The sequence below is a fragment of the Onychomys torridus genome, chromosome 12, assembly GCF_903995425.1.
Source record: "Onychomys torridus chromosome 12, mOncTor1.1, whole genome shotgun sequence".
Classification (NCBI taxonomy): Eukaryota; Metazoa; Chordata; class Mammalia; order Rodentia; family Cricetidae; genus Onychomys; species Onychomys torridus.
In genome coordinates this window covers 46,022,370-46,042,653 of record NC_050454.1, presented here as the reverse complement: position 1 = coordinate 46,042,653, position 20,284 = coordinate 46,022,370, and positions in this window count along the sequence as shown.

The window sequence follows — 20,284 nt, the reverse complement described above, 5'->3', positions numbered from 1 at the left end:
AAACAAACCTGAGACCAGGTATTGGGGTGAATGCTGGAAGATCAGAGAAGCAGAACAAGCCACATCTACCACACCCCACCTGTTCCTTAACTGATCCTGTTTCCTCAGACTGGAAGCTTCTGTATCCTCATCCGAATGGGTCTCAGCTGAACTTCTCTGCTCAAAGCCTAAAAGCTTAACCAGCCAAATGTTTCTAGTTTCTGGTCCTCACGCCTTATATCCCTTTCTGGTTTCTACCATCACTCCCTGGGATTAAAGGCTTGCTTTCTGGGATTAAAGGCGTGAGTCACCATACTTGGCTGTATCCTTGAACAGATGGATTTCTGCCTCTGGAATGCTAGGATTAAAGGTGTGTGCTACCACTGCCTATCCTCATGTTTAATATTGTGTATCTTCTGTCTCTGACCCCAGGTAAGTTTATTAGTGTCACACAATATTTTAGGGAACACAGTACCACCACAATTTCCCATTATACCGAGCCTGGGCAACAAATGATACAGCTGGCTCTGGCAGGACTTGACCATTCTCCCAATTTACTCAGGGTCCCTTAAACAAAGGAGGCTAGATTATGGAATTTCTTTATTTTATTCTTTTTCTTTCCTCTACCCTTCTTTCTCTCCCATCTAGTGAGGAAAAAAAGGAAGGGTATAAGGTTGACAGTATAAAAGGGTAGATTATTGAATCTACTTTTAAACTAAAGAGCAACTACTGGTCTCAAATATTTTACGCTGGTATGGATTTTTGTATATTGATACAAATTTAAGGTTATTTTGTGACAACATACTTTAAGGTATTGTACCTATGCAACTCATTTAAAACTGTAATATAAAGTTCTAGTCCTTGAAAGCTACATTTGCAAACTGTTTAGGTTAAATAAGAAACGTGTGTTAAGGAGTTATTCACCAATTGCAATCAAACGTGTTAGTATATTAGCTATGTTTTCAACATTACACAGAAATATATTTTAGATAGAAAGGTGGTTTTTAAACACCTCAGAGATCTACAGAATATAACATTTAAGATGTTTTAATAGCATAAGGTTTTTCATGACAGTGAAATACATCAGCTTAAAGACACCAGTCTACTTCAGAGAAAAAGATATGGGGATCAAAGAAATTTTATATGGAGTTTGCTTTAAATGTGACAAAGCCAGCAACTCAGATATAAACTGCCCTTTCCTCAACTGCTGACAGCATGCTGTCCAAATTGGACAAGCAGAACACCAAGTAAGTCTACAGCTCAACTTTGCCAAGACAATGTAGGCTAATCATTCAAAATTCTTGCTTCACAGAAACGTCTGTCACATATTCTAAGCCCATAGGTCAAAGAGAAATGCTCCAATGTTGCAGAGGCACCTTGGGTGACTGTCCATGAGTCAGCTGTCTCTGTCATTTCTATAGTTTTAGAAGTTGCTTGCTCTGAACTTCCTGTTTACTCAGGTAATATTTTATCCTCTTGTATCTAATGGGGTTGAAGTCTAGAAAGTTACACTTAAAATTTCCTTGTTATCAAATTTAGAAAAGAACCTCATAAAAGAGATGTAAAGTTTGTAAAGTTTGAGAGCACAAAAACTAAACGTTGTTTATCTAAGAAAGATTTTGAAAATATAAAAAGATATTTTTAGGTTGGAAATACAAGTTAAGATAGAAAGTGTCTTTGGAAACACCAGGATAGAACATATAATAGAACATTTCTCTAAAATAGGCAAGTACAAATGGGATGAATATTGTGAATATAATGGTTACCTGATAATTGGTGTTATTGTATATAGTTTTAATCTGTTAGAGTGCAAACCTTTCATTTTTATTTGGACAAAAAGAGGGAAATGTTGCAAGATATTTGATCACACTGTGTGCAGATGTCTTTGTTTTATCTCACTGACATAAGGTGTCTTCTGATTAGTTTAATAAAGAATTGAACATCCAATAGATAGGCAGGAGAGGATAGGCCAGACTTTCAGGGAAAGAAATTCTTTCAGGGAAAGAATATGAAATGGTATTTGCCAGAGAGACACAGAGGAAATTGTACTACATTATTGAGGAGAGGTAATGAGCCACATGACAGACCATACATATAAACAGGTTAATTTAAGTTATAAGAGCTAGTCGGGAACAAGTCTAAACTAAGATCAAGCTCTCATATTTAATAATAAGTCTTTGTGTCATTGTTCAGGATCCTGTTACATGCAGGAGTACATGTGAGTGTTGTAGAAGATTAGTATTAGTCAAAATGTGTTACAATTGTTTATGCTGTGGAACATTTGTTTAGTTATTCAAAGATATATCATATTCTTCTATGTTGCATTTGTTTAACTGTTAAGCTGTGTCACTTTGCCTGTTTAAAACACCCTTTTGGGCTAATAAACAGTTGAATGAGCTACAGAAAAGCAGGAAAAATGATAAATGGGGTAGGCAGGCAGAGAGAATATATAGGAAGAGAAATCTGGGAAGAAAAGTTTGAGGAACAAGCAAAGGAGGAGGACATCAGGGGCCAGTGACCCATCTGTACAGCAAGCCATGAGTAAGAAGTGAAGAAAGTTATATAGAAATAGAAAAAGATAAAAGCCCAGAGAAAAGGGAGAGATGGGAAATTTAAGAAAAGTTGAACAGAAACAAACCAAGCTAAGGCCAGACATTCATAAGAAAGAATAAGCCTCCCTGTATTTATTTATTTATTTGTTTATTTAATGCTTACTTACTTACTTACTTACTTACTTACTTACTTACTTACTTTCTGGTTTTTGTTTTATTTTGTTTTTCAAGACAGGGTTTCTCTGTATAGTTTTGATGCCTATCCTGGATCTTGCTCTGTAGACCAGGCTGGCCTCAAGCACACAGAGATAGATCCACCTGGCTCTGCCTCCTGAGTGCTGAGATTAATGGTGTGTGCCACCGCCACCTGGCCCTCCCTGTATTAATTTGGGAGCTCAGTCACAGGGCCCTCCAAGAACAAAAGAGCTGAGAGTGAACAGCAAAACCACAAGGACCTAAAACAATGAAAACACACCTTATAATTAATGTTGCTAGAGAAAGGATAGGCAGGGCTTCCAGGCAGAGAGAATAAATAGAATGAGAAATCTAAGATCTAGGAAACAGGAAAGAAGGAGAGAGGATACTAAGGGATAGCCACACACCTACACAGTGAGCCACAGAGTAAGAAGTAAAGATATACAGAAATAGAGAAAGGTGAATTTCCAGAGGCAAAAAAGTAGACAAGATAAGTTAAGAAAAGCTAGGTGGAAATAAGCCAAGATAAGGCTGGGTATTCATAAGAAAGAATAAGTCTCTGTTGGTTTATTTTGGAGCTGGCTAGAAGGCCCCTTAAAGAACAAAAGAGAAAGAGTAAAGAGAAAGGAAGAAAAACCCAACTACATATGATAACTAAGCTCAATTTATAAGAAGCCTCTTCTGATATCTAAAACACATCTGAGGTAACATAAATCTTAAGTGTTGAACTCTCATAATCTAGTCACTTATTATTAGGCCTCACTTTCAGAAAGTACTCCAAGGGATTACCCATTATCTTCCAGAAGCATATATCACTCTATCAACTATTTAAAAATACTTTCCTGCCGGGCAGGGCAGTGACAGTATATGTCTTTCATCCCAGCACTGGGAGGCAGAGCCAGGAAGATCTCTGTGAGTTTGAGGCCAGCCTGGTCTACCACATGAGTTCCAGGAAAGGTGCAAAGCTACACAGAGAAACCCTGTCTTGAAAAAAATAACTTTCCTTTATCTTATATTAATTTATATAATCACAAACAACCACATATCCATTATTCTTACCAAAATCATCCCCACCTTTTATTTATGTTTTATATTCAATATGCTCATAACTCATATCATTAGAATAAAAAACATAATAACATGATGGGTTATATTGCTCTGTATACTGTGAATGTGTTCCTCTGATTGGTTGATAAATAAAATGTTGATTGGCCAGTAGCCAGGCAGGAAGTATAAGTGGGGTAAGCAAACTAGGAGAATTCTGGGAAGAAGATGGCTGAGTCAGGAGTTACCAGCCAGACACAGAAGAAACAAGATGTGAAAGAAGAACTGAGAAAAGGTACCAAGCCACATGGCTAAACATAAATAAGAAATATGGGTTAATTTAAGCATAAGAGCTAGTCAATAATAAGCCTGAGCTAATGGCTGAGCAGTTTTAATTAATATAAGCCTCTGTGTGTTTACTGGGGTCTGAGTGGCTGTGGACCTAGTGAGACACAGGAAAAATTCAGCTAAACTAACTACACTTAAAAGTTAAAATTAAGAAATGAATATTTTAGTTGGTCTAGTCAAAACTCTTTGATTAAGCAGACCATAAACCCTAGTGAAGAAGATAGAGTTATTGTTTTGACAAACAGTACTATGCCCATCAAATTGTTTTTCAATTATTTTTTTTACTACCTGACATTATTTTTACATTCAGCTTTGGACAGAAAAGCTTTGTTTTAGTTAGTTTGTTTGTTTATTTGTTTGTTTGTTTTGTTTTATAGTTGTAGTAGTTACTACATAGACTCATACTGTTCAAAGTATTGAGACTAACAGAGCATTGAATGCTCAGCCTCTAATGATACATCTACACAACTACCTCCAATCCTCAGAAAAACTTTACATAGGAATGTGAAAAGAATTTGAATGCTATAGTAGCCCAGTGTTGGGGTTCAACCCTGACCTATTGAAGGGTACCTTGGAGGGGGGAGTGAGGAATTGGGAATTATAGAAGTAGAGACACAGGAAAGCTTTGGGAGGGCCCTTGTTCAATACCCAGCAGCCAAGTTTATTTCAAATGGGCTTTCTATATACTGGCAAGGGGAGAGACAAAAGGCCTACCCTTTTTAAGATCAAAGTACAATGTACAACCAAGTATAGACCCTTCAAAACACCTGGTAACCATACCCTACAGCAAAGCATCTTGTGATTAGGCCTTGAAGTATAAGACATCTGGTAACCATGCCTTTGCACCCTATTATGCAGTATTGGAGAGCAAAATAAACTCTGACTCTCTGACCTTGAATCAAAGCTTGTGTTGGAATCTTGGTGGATTTCCACAGAATGGAGGCTAAATGGGAAAAATATTTCAGAAGGCTAATTTTCAGGCATGTCTTGGCTGTTGAATTCATGAATCACCACAAGTATGATTACCTGCATAAGACCTAAACAATATTAGAACTATCAACATTCTCTCATGGATTGTGAAGTACTTTTTTTTTTTTTCATGCAGCCCAAAGAATGTATGAGCCATAAAAGGTTTCTGGGGAAAATAGAAGACATTTTGTCCAGTAGTGTAGCCAGTTGAGGAGTTACCCATGATCCAGTAAATAACCCTTCATATATTTCTAAGTTAGAAATTTTAACTAAATTTATTGTGTGACTTAGGTGGGAAAATTATAATGAAGAAGAGGAGAGGATCAGTGACAATGAGAAGAATAAATAAATGCAAGTCAGGGTAATGAGAGTAAATATAGTAAAATGATCAAATAGACATTTAAGTAATTGTCAAAATTAAAATAATGAAGTTTAATTGTAATTCATGTAAATTGTTGAGGACTTAAGATTTTTTCCACATGAATATTAGTATTGTCTAATTAACAACTGAATCACAGAAGAATACAAATGTAATTTTCTATTTAAGCTAATAGTTATAAAATAAATTTGCACTATTTTTCTCCTGATCATTCATATAACCTACTAAATATTGTGTTACTTGTAATGAGATAACAATTCATAGATTTATAGGCAATAATCACAGTCTTGTATGTTACTCTTTACTTAGACTCACTTTTTTTAATATATGCTCACACATAACCATTCACATTTACAGTGTGTGGCAGTATGTGTGGGTATATAGACACTAGTGCAGTGACTTCAGAAGTCAGAATAGGTTGCTGAATCCCTTGGATCTGGAGTTAGTAGCAGTTGGGAGATGTCTAAGCCAAGTGCTGGAAACTGATCTTAAGTCCTCTATAAGAGCAACGAACATTCTTATCCATTGAGCCACGTATCTAGACCTGAATGCTATTCTTTAAATTCTCTAGTTTCTATGGAGTTTCTCACAGTCTTCCCACTTTTGGCACATGCAGATTAGCAAAATTATTTCTAATACTTTGCTGAGAACATTGTACACTTAACACGTGTTTTGCAGATGTATTGTTCTTGCTTGCTCATCAGGTGACTCCCTGTTTAATGATGAGATGACTTTCTGCTCTCAGGACACAGATTCCAATCACATTAAATAATAGGAAACTGTAACCTGCTGTCAAATAGAGATTAATCATCACAATGCCTGAATTGAAATGCCAAATACGTATGTAAAACAAAAAAAATGAGTTCATATTAGAGTTTATAAAATATTATCCCTTAAGGTAAAATATTTCAAGTGATAGTAAGCAACAAACCTGTAAGAACAGGAGGAATAGTCATGAATTATGAATTGTTGCTAAAAAAGTGTTATTTATCATTTTTCAAAATAATTATTCTCTCCAAGTATCTGAGGTGAAAAAAGATAAAATTACTCTAAAGAATTAATTACAAACATTCATGACTTATTTAATAACAAACATTTTACTGAATTTAATGTTAATAAATGTAAAAGACAACTGTTATAATTCCATGTAAACAGATTAGTGTGAAATTTAAAATACTTTAGAAACTTTCAACCTTTCTGTGAATATATAACACAAGAATAATTCAGAATATATATAAAATTTATGCCAAGAAAATAGAAATGTTACATGTTTAGAGGCTACCTCCATATAAGTATTCTCAAATTGAAAATTTGGGACTGAAAACGCTCATCCTACATATCTCCATCCTTCCTAATGACAAATAAGGACTACTCCCACTGTGCAAGATTCACTTTCTCCACCCAGTTGAATCATGCTGGCCTCTGCATAGAATATAGACATAGTTTTAGAAGGTTTCTGTATGTGTGAGGTCATGATTCCAATTTCTGTTTCTTACCAGAAGATGGCATTTCACAGAATTTCTTCCTGTCTTCTGGCTCTTAAATCCTTCCCACTTCCTCTTCTGCAATGTGCCTTGAGCCATGAAGGTGGGAGAATTCAAATGTCTTGTTTAGCAAGAACACTGAACTATCAATTATTCTAAGCACCTGTGCAGTCATGAATCTCTCAACTATCTACCTTTCTTCGGAAAAAGAGGTTTCTTTCATTACAGCCAAGAGTACATGAACATTTGTCCATGAAAATGAATATAAATATTTAAAAGACATTTTGATACTGTATCAATTTAGCTAAATTACAGAAGTAAGCTGCAATTTAGGGTCTGTGAGTCCAACCGTGAGCTGTCAGGGGGAAAAAAGCTAAGCTCCGTTACAGCTTGATGTCTGTATGTCATGCAATGTAAGTGTATGGTGTCTCCTGAAGTGGAGTCCTATCAATAGATATGGCAGATGACTGAGAGAATTGGCAAGAGGCCTTATTGCTCTGGGAGCCTCTGGTCCCTTTTTGACCAATTAAGAAGAAATATATCACATATAGCACTAGGGGTTTTACTTAATGACCTACTAGAAGCAGCTTTTGCAGGCCATGCAGGTTTTGAACTTACACTTTTTTAATATGTAATTAGATTTTTAAAAATACAGTTATAAGATGATAGTTTCCTATATTGCCTTTAAATGCCTATATCAATGAGCCTATCAGTTGGGAAGCATGACTCCATCAGGCTCTCAGGGGACCCAGTTTACAATGGTTTCAGAAAGAGAGAGAAACTTTGCCTTCATTGGGGTATCGACTGACATTACAAGGTTCTAGTGGATAGTATTGTTCCAATGAATAGTTCAGACCCAAGAGTCACACATAAGTCCCTAGTTAAAGTGAATGAGTTACAAAACCAAACCAAAGTCATGGATATGGAAAAGTGTTTAGTTTCTAAAGTAGAATAGGGATGAGCAGTAGATAAGACAGGATGTGGAAGTATAAACAAAATCCACTGTATGTATGTGTGAAATTATCAAAGAACTAAATTTTTCAAACTTTTATAAAGCTATCTTTATAGCATTTGTCTTAAAAACCATGGTACCTTCTGTATTCATCCTGTAACAATGCTCTGAGAATAACTTTAGTGAATCTAGCATGAATAAAATAGGGGACAACTGTTAAAGACACTGAAGGCTTCTCAAACAACAAACTGTAAGACTAGCTTGTCCCAATTAGGAAACTATCTGAGACCCTCTAATCTATATTTAATAGTCAGGTTCCTGTACCTATAGCTAATTCCAAGGGAGGCCAAAGAGACATCTTGTTATATTGCCAAACTATAGATTTGTCAGAAACTATCAATGGTGCTGTGTAATCTCCGCCAATACATTGTCAAAAAGCCTTTAAACAAGGAGGTAAGAAGCCCAGTACCAAAGCACCCAAGATTCAGCGTCTTGTTACTCCACAGGTCCTGCAACACTAACATTTCATTTCTATATCCAATGAAAGAGAATAGTGACATCATCAGCAACCATAGTTTCATTTCCAGGTAAACATGTAAACTGAATTTTGACGATACAGTGGACCTTTTTTGGGTCCATGTTAATGAATCTTGCCAATGGAATAGAGGCACAAAAGGTGAAATGTTTGCATAACATGGTAAGTTCATCTTTTCCTCAGTGTCATTTCTTTCCTAACATAGTCTTTGGATTCTCACTAGAGGTACTTGAGAGATTTTTCCATTTGTGGAAAACAACAATTTCAAAGTTTACAGTAATCTAAGGCTCCTGAGATAGTGTAATAATCAGGCCATCAAGACTATCATTAACCATATTGGGAATTATGCAAATATGTAACAAACTGTTTCTCTATTGTCCGTTGAGATTCAGGGTTCATTTCTCACTGGCATTTACCATACCATACATAACTCTTCTTAGAGAACCAGCCAGCCTGTCTGTACAATTGATAAGAGACTCTTTCCACATCTTCATGACTGATATTGACCCATATTTGACCAGTAAATGCTCATTAATATCAAAGCCAGACACAATGAGAGATTCAAAAATGATACTCAGGCTAAGTGGGGCCAATAACATATTCTCTCAGGCATTTTGACAAGGTTTTCAGCACAGTCTTATCCCCAGGTTTGAGATTTGAAGCTGAATGGGTGCTATAAATTGATGTGGATGACATCTCTCTTTCCAGGCTTAATGAAATAATTCATTCACTGCATGAAAGAATGAGGGCAGCACACACACAAAAAAGCAGAGTTGAGAGACAGGGAGAGAATGAAAACCTCCTGGAATATGCTTTGAGGTTACAGTTTTAGTCATGCCTGATGTCAGTCGTTTCTCTGGAATTTAAGTGAGCATCTTATTCATTGTATGTATTGGCTTTACTTTTTAGACATAAATGAAATTGAATTATATTTATTCTAGTTGAAAACAGATTTCTAATAGTGCTTATTATCTTTAGCATTCTGTTAAAGGCTAATAAAATGACATTAAAATGTTTAAATTTTAGAAAGAAGAGGAAAAATTATTATTACGAGCATACAATGGTTGACCTAAAAACTTGATTGAATTAAACAACGAATTAATCAGCTTAATGAAGATTGGCTAAGACTTCACTACAATGTCAAGTGTATATTCAATGATTTAACTAAATTAAATCCATTCAAAAGGATGATTATATTTCTATTGTTTTTCACCTCAATAAACTAAGACTAACAATGGTGATTTCATTAACTTACCAGCATTTGCTTATGGGTTCATCTTGTGAATTATTTAGGAGCAAGCAAAAGAATTTTAATCCCTGACAAGAAGAAATAAGAGTAATTTGTCCATTTTAACAAAAAAAGGTCTTTGAAGAATTATCCACTATTAAAATAAATGGGAAAATTGTCTTGCAACCTCCTCAACCCCCTTACATAGATAGAGAGATGTATAAAATGGGGTCCTAAAGCCACCACTCCACTGGCCTGAAGACAAAGCATTTGATAGTTCTGTTTTCATTTGCTGTCCTTCGCTTAATTTTGTTCCTTATCCCTCTTCTTTGTTTTAATAGTCATTTTACATTTTAATAGTTTACAATAGTCATTTACAAATTGACAGGGTTCATGCCACTGAATTCACACAGGTGAAATTTTCCAAATGGAATATTTAAAAATATACATAAAGATAGGGACTAGAGTGAGGAAAAGGAAGGGGTAAGGGGTAAACTGATATAATTATATTATTATGTTTTAATTTTAAAATAAAAATAACACAATACATCAAATGCTAAGTAAAACTTTCTTTTAGGTAAATTTAGAATAAGCATAAATGGATGCTGAAGGGTGATTTGAACATCTCTCCTTTATTTCTAGAATAGGTTCTTTTAGTATTGAAGGTTACAGAGAAACATGGGATTGACATTTTTACTGTATGTCAGAAAAATACAGAAGTTAAATAAATAAATCACCACTGAAATGAATACATGAATGTTTTACACATTTGTATATCCAAAGTGTTTTCTTCCACTTTGAATATATGCAAAGTTTTAAAGGGCATAAATGAGACATACCATATTTGAGATATGTCATAAGCTGTAAGTACATGCTTCCTTATCTAAAAGTATGTAGCATCTTTCCATAACGATGACTTAAAGCTAGAGATCCATAAAGATAGATCTCTATCTGAAGGACTTCCTCAATGCCAACACTGAGAGAATAGAAGAGAGGTTTAAGGTTATAATTCACTTTCAGCACACAAAAACTCATGAGAGTTGCCTGGCTTTGTCTGTGTTCAGAAAATATAAAGGACTTGCTATCTCAGAGTTGTCTAAATTTAGTCCTCATTATGCTTAAAATTTGCTATTGCGCACTTGAACAAGTACAAGGAACCACACTCCAGCAAACATAGCAAGCACTATGGCCAAGCTTGAGCACACATAGGGCGTTATAGACCATGTGAGTACTTCTGCTTGGTAGAAAGTCTCTAGACCTTTGAACTTATAGAAGAGGCAATCACAATTAAGAGATCTAACTAGAGGTGTAGATGAATAAAGATGCATTAACTTCCAAATCCAGAGATAACATGAGTCAAGAATCCAGATGAATTTGAGATGCTCTTAAGAGTCATTCTAGCAGTACAATGTGACATGCTACAGAACTGGGGTGGAGCCTTTCATTATACCTTTTTATCTGTACATATTTGAATCTGATTTTTATGACTTCTAAAACTCATCACACAAAATATATAGGCTCACCATGACATTTTACATGTGTATTTGGCATTCATTGTACATGTTCTAATACATCCTCCTCCTTCAATTCTCTCCACTGTTCCAACTGGCTCCCTCTAGCTGACTCTCACACTTTTAAAATAGGAAATTGTGATGATTGGTCTAGACAGTCAAATTAGTAAAAGGAGGAAGGTATCAGAATGTATCTGTGTGACTGTTTTCACACAGTACTAAGTGATGGTAAAAGACTCACCATCAAAGTGAGCAGTGCCTCCCAGGGAAAAACAGTGTGCACCTGCCTGTCTTTGCTACTTACCAAAAGAACGCATCTGTCACTATTGCTGCCAACCTATGCTGACACTGGATTCCAGTTTCTTTGGCCTTTCAACTAGACTCAATATTAACAACTCTCCAGGGAGTTTCAAGTCTTCAACTCCTGACTAAGGCTGCTGAGCCTTCCATCTTTGTGGACTGAGCAGATGTTCATTATGCTGTCTCTCTATCATGCAGATGGCTATTGTTGGACCATCCAGCCCCTATTGCATAAGCCCAAATAGTAAGTCTCTCTTTTATAAGAAAGTATACATTTTACCACGTATGTTCTCTAGAGAACCCTGCCTTATATAGCAATATGGTATAATTCTCACATACCCAATGGACTCAGAGACCAGACTTCTATTCATTACATTATAGAAGGCCAAATTTGCTAAAAGGCATCCTTTTGAACTTTAGCAAAAACATTAAACAGCAAGCTAGCAAACATACGAGCATCTGTTTGTTAAAAGCTACCTGCAAGCAATACAGTTTCTGTTTTATAATGCTGTGGCTGAGAAGCATGCATGTAAATCTTGCTGTGATTTACTTCAAGATATTATTAAGTCTCATTAAACCCACCTATATGTCTTAATTTTTTGAGAAATCATCAAGTGAGCAAACTAACAAATCTTTCAGAGATCAGTTAGTTCCGAATTAATTTTCTCTATCTGTCCTGGGAAGCATAATGTACTTACTTAGATCCTTGTGCATTCTGAATAAGGGTTGTTTTTTGGGACTATGGTACTCCAACTCCTCAAACAGTTGAAGACTCTCCAGTAGGAACCATTCCTATGCAGAAATCATATAACTGTATGTTCAAAGGGACCCAATTTCTTCATTATTTTAAGTAACTCAAAACTGCAAATTAAAGTAGTGTAGTTAGAGTTTTCCTGCCTGGCCCAGTCAGGACAAATCTCTCTTACCCGCCAGTCCCACAGTCTCTCAGACCCAACCAAGAAAGCACACAGAAACTTACATTGTTTAGAAACTGTATGGCCGTGGCAGGCTTCTTGCTATCTGCTTCTTCTATCATAAATTAACCCATTTCTGTTAGTCTATACTTTGCCACATGGCTTGTGGCTTACCGGTGTCTTTACACGTTGCTTTTCATGGCGGCAGCTGGCGGTGTCTCTCCCTAGCCTTCTACTTCCCAGAATCCTCTTCTCTCTTGTCCCGCCTATACTTCCTGCCTGGCCACTGGCCAATCAGAACTTTAATTACACAGAGCGATATCCACAGCAAAGTAGACTCTACAAGTTATCCTTCTTTTCTTAAAATTCTATTGTCAAGAAATAGGCTTTAGGATACACATTTATGAACTGTATAAAATAAAGGTGAAGAATAAATAAAAGAAAAACATACAGCACTGACCTATGATCATCAGGTACACGCACATATATGCAGGCTATTTTACAACTTGGCCATTTAGCAAAATAGCTAGATTTAAAAGCACTAATACTAGGGTCCATGAGTGCTTTGGTTTTAAGACACAGAAAAATCCAGCTAGAAGTGAGGTGAAATTCCTTACTGCTACTGCTTGACTTTTCTCGGCATACATATAGAGCAGGGTGAGCAGGGTAGAAGAACAGCAATAGTTGTAGAGTAGTAGAAAGAATGACGCCACTGAGAGCATACAGCACACAAAGAGAGTGTTACTTTCTGTCTCCGATAAAAAAAAAGTGCCACCCAATAAAAAGGACACACATATTCAACAGATCAACAGAAGCACTGTGAATCATATAAACTAAGATAATACACCTGAATATATGAAATGTATTCCCTAAATCATGCCTTCTATTCTTACAATCAGGTCAACGGCATGAGTGATTTCCACTCATGGGAGAAATGACAAGCATTAAAAAGAGCTCCTATTGAACATTGATCATGAGACCAAGAAGAAGATATAGACAGGTGGATAATAATTGTTCCTGTATTTCAGTATTCTTCTTTATTTAATGATGAGTGCCCTAATCTGTTTAGATATCTGCTGTGAGACATACTTCTTCCTTAGGAATTGCAATATACATGTCTACTCACTACAGATAGCCCACAACAGACTGAAGTACAGATACCAACAAAGACCAACTGAGTGAACCAATGAGTTTTATTGGGGTTGCTTACAGGAACGAGGGTGAGCAATTACTTACTGGAGCATAAATGACTCAAATACAGTTGTATCATTAAAGCCCACCCTAAGATTAGTGACAGCTCACAAAATTTGAAACTAGAGCTCACTGTACAACTTGCAGGCAGGTCAACAAGTTGGAGATTGTCATTCCCTTGTATTTTTTGTAGCTTGTCTTGTCTCATAATGACAGGCAGTATTCTTTACTGTTTCTCTACTTCACGGGAGGGAAGAGCCTGGTGTGAAGATGGTCAATTTTGGGGATTTCCTGGAGCAATTTTGAGTTGTTTATGGCCTGTCTTAAGGAACATTCCTTCAGGATGGAGGGTTTCAATCTCCAGAAACTTGGTATATGGTAGTATCACATTCCATAGTACACCTCCACCACAGGAAATAGAGCTTCAGTAACACTATGGTACATTGTCATCCACAGACTCTGAGGAACATTAATTTGTTACTGATTGGGGTTAATACAGTATCACCCTAACTCCTAAAGGACAGATTAATTTTTGTAAGCCACTTCTTTGCAGTGACTGCACTGTGATGGCCCCTCACCCTTTTCAAAGACAGCATTGTGTTTAGACTAAACCCTACTGCACATGCCTGTGCTGAAGTAGTAACCTTTCCTTCCCATATATACATGTCATCTTATCACAACATTCTTCCGAGACTGAGGTGAGAAACGTCTTATATACTAAGGGAACAGAATTGCTGCTTGGCTGTGCTCTGTTGTAAAACAACTGAACTACAGAATTCTTAGCCAAGCCCAGGATTTTTCTTTCAGTTATTTAATATGGCAAAAAGCCCACTCAGCAAGTATAGTATCCTATCATCCCAGGGTTTGTAGTCAGCCCTGTGTATTGTCACAAATCCTATGACCACAGATACTACTGTGTCATTCTTCTTTTTGTGGCTAAATTACCACAGAAATAAGCAAATTATTTAGCCTGAATCACTTTTGGACTCTATTATCCTTGGTCATTCACTGCTACTGCTTCATATTCACTCTACACTGAGTTCCTCTACTGGAAGGCCCTTCCCTTTGGCCAGTAACACTAATATTCTTCTACTAAAATGGGCTGAATCCCAGCTAGACTACACTCCTCAGAACTCAAGCTGGTGAGTATTACTCTGTCACTGTACAGTAACAATGCTATGTTTTCTCCCCAAATCCAAGAAAAAGCTATATGCCATGCTTCTATATAAAAGCCCATAGAAAGTATTGCAAAGCTACAGGCCTCAGTCTGTGGGAAATCTCTATACATCTGTGTCTTAGAAAACCCAATCACACTCTGTGACCAAGGTGTCACAGATGGTATATGATCCCACATGCCTAAGGCTCTGATTGTGCAGTTGTTCTGACTGGAAGCTGGCACTACCAGTGTCTGGCTGTGAGTCACAAAAGACTCTGCCAACAGAGATTCTTCTAGGTTGATTTCATCTGCTGGAAAAAAAAATAGGAAAATCTCCACAGGTCTGATTCATAATGATTGCAACAGAACTAATGCCATGGATATAACTCCAAACCTCTTTAATAGAAATTTCTAGGCCATAGTGATCATCAACATTGAGCTCAGATGATGAAGATGCTCAGAAGTAAAATGCTGCACGTCTGGAGCACAAGCCACCAGCCCATACTCAGCCTGCTTCTTGAACCTACAAAGTACAATCTGTTATGATACAAGATAAGTTAGATATAAAACCTTAGACTCACAAATATAAGATAGATAGGATATCTTCTTTTAATATTGTAACTGTAATTCTTGCTTGATAATTGTTTAGTTATATGTAATTGTACTATGTAAAATTTAAAACCTTCCTTTAAAAAAAAGGGGGGGAAGTGCTGTGGATATTGCTCTGTGTAAATAAAGTTCTGATTGGCCAGTGGCTAGGCAGGAAGTATAGGTGAGACAAGAGAGACGAGAATTCTGGGAGGTGGAAGGCTGGGTGGAGAGACACCGCCAGCTGCCACCATGACAAGATATAAGGTACTGGTAAGCCATGAGCTATGTGACAAAGTATAGACTAACAGAAATGGGCTAAATTTAAGAGTAAGAGCTAGACAATGGTAGGCCTGAGCTAATGGCCAAGCAGTTTAGATAATAAAAATGTCTGTATGATTATTTTATATGTGGGTTGTGGGACCGCGGGGGCTTGGTGGAACCTGGAGAGAAGCTCTCCAACTACCAATGGCACCCAATGTGGGGCAAGAGTTTCCACCTAAAACCTGAGAAAAAAGATTCTAAAACAGAGCTAAAAACAGCTTCCTACTTCTCTCTCTCAAGTTAGCAGCAGCCTGCTGGTTTAAGTTACTATGGCGTGTTCCTGGCATGTGCGTCTGACCTGCAGTGTGGCAGGAATGAGGAGTCTACAAGTGGCACTTTTCTCTGCTGCATATAGATTTAGCCTTTGCTAGTTTTAAAAAAAAAAGTTTCTGGGCTATGCACTGTTTTGATAGAACTGCTTCTGATAGTTGATGGCACACATGGCTCCAGACCCAGAGCTGGTGGTAAACTGTACCACCACCATGTTGGGAAGCTGAGGTGGGCGGAGCCAACAGCCACAGCAGCACTTCAGTCTTACAAAGATGGATATTACACAGAGAATGTGGTTTATGTTGTCTTTGGGATTTTTAACTACAAAAAAAAAAAAGATTTAATCATAAAAGCTGTTGAGTTAAACAAATATGTAAATTTTAAAGGTACCTTGACTTCAAAATTTGGATATAAGGATATGTTGCTTTGAAAAAGAGTCTCTGCTTTTGTTTCCACAGAAAGCCAGAGGCTATGGATTTGTTCCAGATTAAGATACATCAGGTTTGATCAGCCAAGACCACCTGAAAGGTCTCCGATGACACCATGGCTCAGATGATCTGAAATCCAGAATGGTTTCAAGGCAACTGGCTCAGAGGTTCACCCTAATGGACTACTCCATAATCCTAAAATTTTCTTTATGTAAGAAAAACTACGCCCAAATTCCCAGCTGGCTTTGGAGATGGAATTGGCTCACTCCTTGTCTAAACCCAAGCACATCGTTAAAAAAAAGGATTAAGTAGCTTCTTATGTCCCAAATCAGAAGAGCCCTCTGGTATGGGACAGAGAAAAACCACTATTTTATTTAAAACAGGTTGATTATAAATGCAATCTCTTTCTAAAGAAGAAAAGGGGATATGATATAGATATAACAGGATAAAAGGGTAGATTAAGGAACTTACTTCTAAAGAGCAAGAACTCATTTAAAATGTTTTACATTGGTATAGATTTTAGTCTATTGATACAAACTTAAAAGATAATTTTGTTATACTGTGTGTATATTTCTACTCGTGTTTAAGGTATTATATTTGTATAGCTCATTTTAAATTAAAATGGATGATAAAAATAGATTAATAATTAGTCATCTATGATAATCATACTCGTAGTCATGTTAGTTAAGTCTTCTAGATATACATAAAGATATTTTAGATAAATAGGTAATCTTCAAATACTTCAAAGACCTACAGAATATGGCATTTAAAATATTTTTCAAATTTATACTTTTTTTAGACAGTGAGACATGTCTGCTCCTGGCAGCACCAATTTACTTCAGAGAGAAGGATGGACACTAAAGACACTTCATATGGAATTTATCTTCACCTTGGCAAACATAGCCATTTGGGCAAGAAACTGTTCTTGCCTTGACTGCTTGATCAACTAGACATGTAGGACTCATAGAAAGGTGACCACTGAACTTTGCTTGACAAAATGGTCCTTCAGATTCCTGCTTTGCAGAGGAAACTGCCAGATATTCTACAGGACACTAAAAAAAGTGACCAAGAGACTCTATCCCTCTGGGCTGAGGACAAATGCCCCAACTTTACAAAGGAACATTAGGTGACTGTCTAGGCTGCCAGCTGTCTCTGTCTACTCTTGTAAGACTCCTGAAAAATGCTTACATCCTTCTCCCGGTTCTCAGGTAATATTATATCCTTCTGAGGTCTTTGATGTGGTTAAAGACTAGATAGTTATAATTTCCTCAGTTATGATAAAAGATAAGTTAGATATAAAACCTTAGACTCACAAATATAAGAAAGATAGGATATCTTCTTTTATATTGTAACTGTAATTCTTGCTTGATAATTGTTTAGTTATATGTAATTGTACTATGTAAAATTTAAAACCTTCTTTTAAAAAAAAGGGGGGGGAAGTGCTGTGGATATTGCTCTGTGTAAATAAAGTTCTGATTGGCCAGTGGCCAGGCAGGAAGTATAGGTGAGACAAGAGAGACGAGAATTCTGGGAGGTGGAAGGCTGGGTGGAGAGACACCGCCAGCTGCCACCATGACAAGATGTAAGGTACTGGTAAGCCATGAGCTATGTGACAAAGTATAGACTAACAGAAATGGGCTAAATTTAAGAGTAAGAGCTAGACAATGGTAGGCCTGAGCTAATGGCCAAGCAGTTTAGATAATAAAAATGTCTGTATGACTATTTTATATATGGGTTGTGGGACCGCAGGGGCTTGATGGAACCTGGAGAGAAGCTCTCCAACTACACAGGAGTAAACAACTCTTGAGAGATTCACCACAAGGTCATATAAACCTAAAAATCACCAGAAAAGGGATGAAAGAAAACTAATTTTTAAACTTTAGTTACCTACAAAAGAACAGGTGTAAATGATTCAATGAGATTAAAAAAAAAAAAAAAAATACATGTACCTAATAAACACTGGATAAATACAGTATAAATTCAGTAGTGGATTGCTTTTTTAAAACAAGGCTTTGTAGCTAAGAAATGAATATTGTAATACACATAACAAAAGTAATTTGTACATAGACTTTAAAACAGAAAGTCCCATAACCGTGCCCAGTCATTTAGAGAGAAGGGAAATGTTATAATAGTCAAAGAAAGCCTATAGTACTTATTTGGTCTCAAGGTATCATTCATAAATTTTGTTCATGTACGAGGGAAACTCTCCAAACAGGAAAAGCTGAGAAAGCATATAAAAAATTATTTTTAGAAATATTAGCTCAAGTACTCCAAAAACAGATTGTAAGATGTAAAACCAGACCTCTAATGCTAATATGAACATCAGTCCCAATGATACTCAGTAAAACATATTACAATTAAATTCTTAAATGTAAAAAGGAACAGTGAGGCTGGCTAGTGAATCATTCCATTCCAGAGACTGTAAGTAAGAAAATCAGTAGCTTTTACAGAAGAAACTGTGTGGACCAGAAGACAAGGCTGGATACCCTAATAGTTAGGGAAAATTTCTACCTAGAATAATACATCTAAAATATTGCCCTACAGAAATAAAGTAAAATACTTTCCTAGTCAAAGCCTGAAGGAGTTCATGGCAGTTAGATCAGCTTTAAAAAAAGTGCTAAAGAGTTACTTAACTATAAGTGAAGAATGCTAATTACTAAAAAATGAAAGTTTAAAAATCATTTGTAAGTTTAAGTACATAATGAATTAAAAACTATACTATTGCTGTGATAAAATACCATGACAAAAAGCATCATGGGGAGGAAATGGATTAAAATATCTTTGTGCAGATTATATGATAGAATACATAAGTGACCCTAAAAATTCTCCTGGAAACACCTACAGCTGGTGAACACTTTGGGGCAAAGCAGCAAGATATAAAATTAATGTACAGTAATCATTAGACCTCCTATATAAAAATGACAAATAGACTGAGAAAGAATTCAGGGGAACAACAACCTTTACAATAGTCTCAACTAATATAAATATCTTAGGGACACTCTAACCAAGCAAGTGAATGATTTGTATGATAAAATATTTAAGACATTGAAGAAAGTAATTGAAGAAGCTTTCAGAAGTTGTAAAGAACTCCCATCATCATGGATCAATGGGATTAATACAGTAAAAATGGCCAGGCAACTTAATTCAATTTAAAGACTCAATAAATTCCCCTTTCAAAATTACAATTATTCACAGATCTTGAAAAGACAGTATTCAGTTTCATTTGGAAACAAAAGACAAAAACAAGTAACATCAGCCAAAATGAACAAAATAAAACAACAACAAAAAAGGACAATTAAAAGATTCCTGAATAATAAGTGAAATACAAGAGGTTCCATCCTATATCCTGATCTCAAAATGCACTGCAGAGCTACAGTAATAAGAAGGACCATGGTATTATCCCCCAAAGAGAAATGTTGATCAATGGAATATAATGGAAAAAACATAAATAAGCTCACTGACCTATGGCATACAAATTTTGATAAAGAAGTCATAAACAATTACTAGAGAAAAGACACATATTCAACAAATGACTACAGTCTAACTGGATGTCTCCATGTAGAGGAATCCAAATAGATCTATACTTATCACCCTGCACAGATGTCAACTCCAAAGAGTCAAAGACCTTAATATAAAACCAGATACACTGAACCTGATAGAAAAGGAAGTGTGGAATAGTCTTAAACTCATTCGTACAGGAAACGACTTTCTGAACAGAATACCTTTAACACTGGGACTAAGAACAATAATTAATAAATGGGACCTCATGAAATGAAAAGCTTCTGCACTGAAAACAACACAGTCATTACACAAAGTGGGAGCCTACAGAATGGAATTGTTTAATATAAATTACATATCAAGTATAGGGCTAACTCCCAAAACATATAAAGAACACCAAAAAATGTGGGCATCATGGAAACAAATAACCCAATTAAAA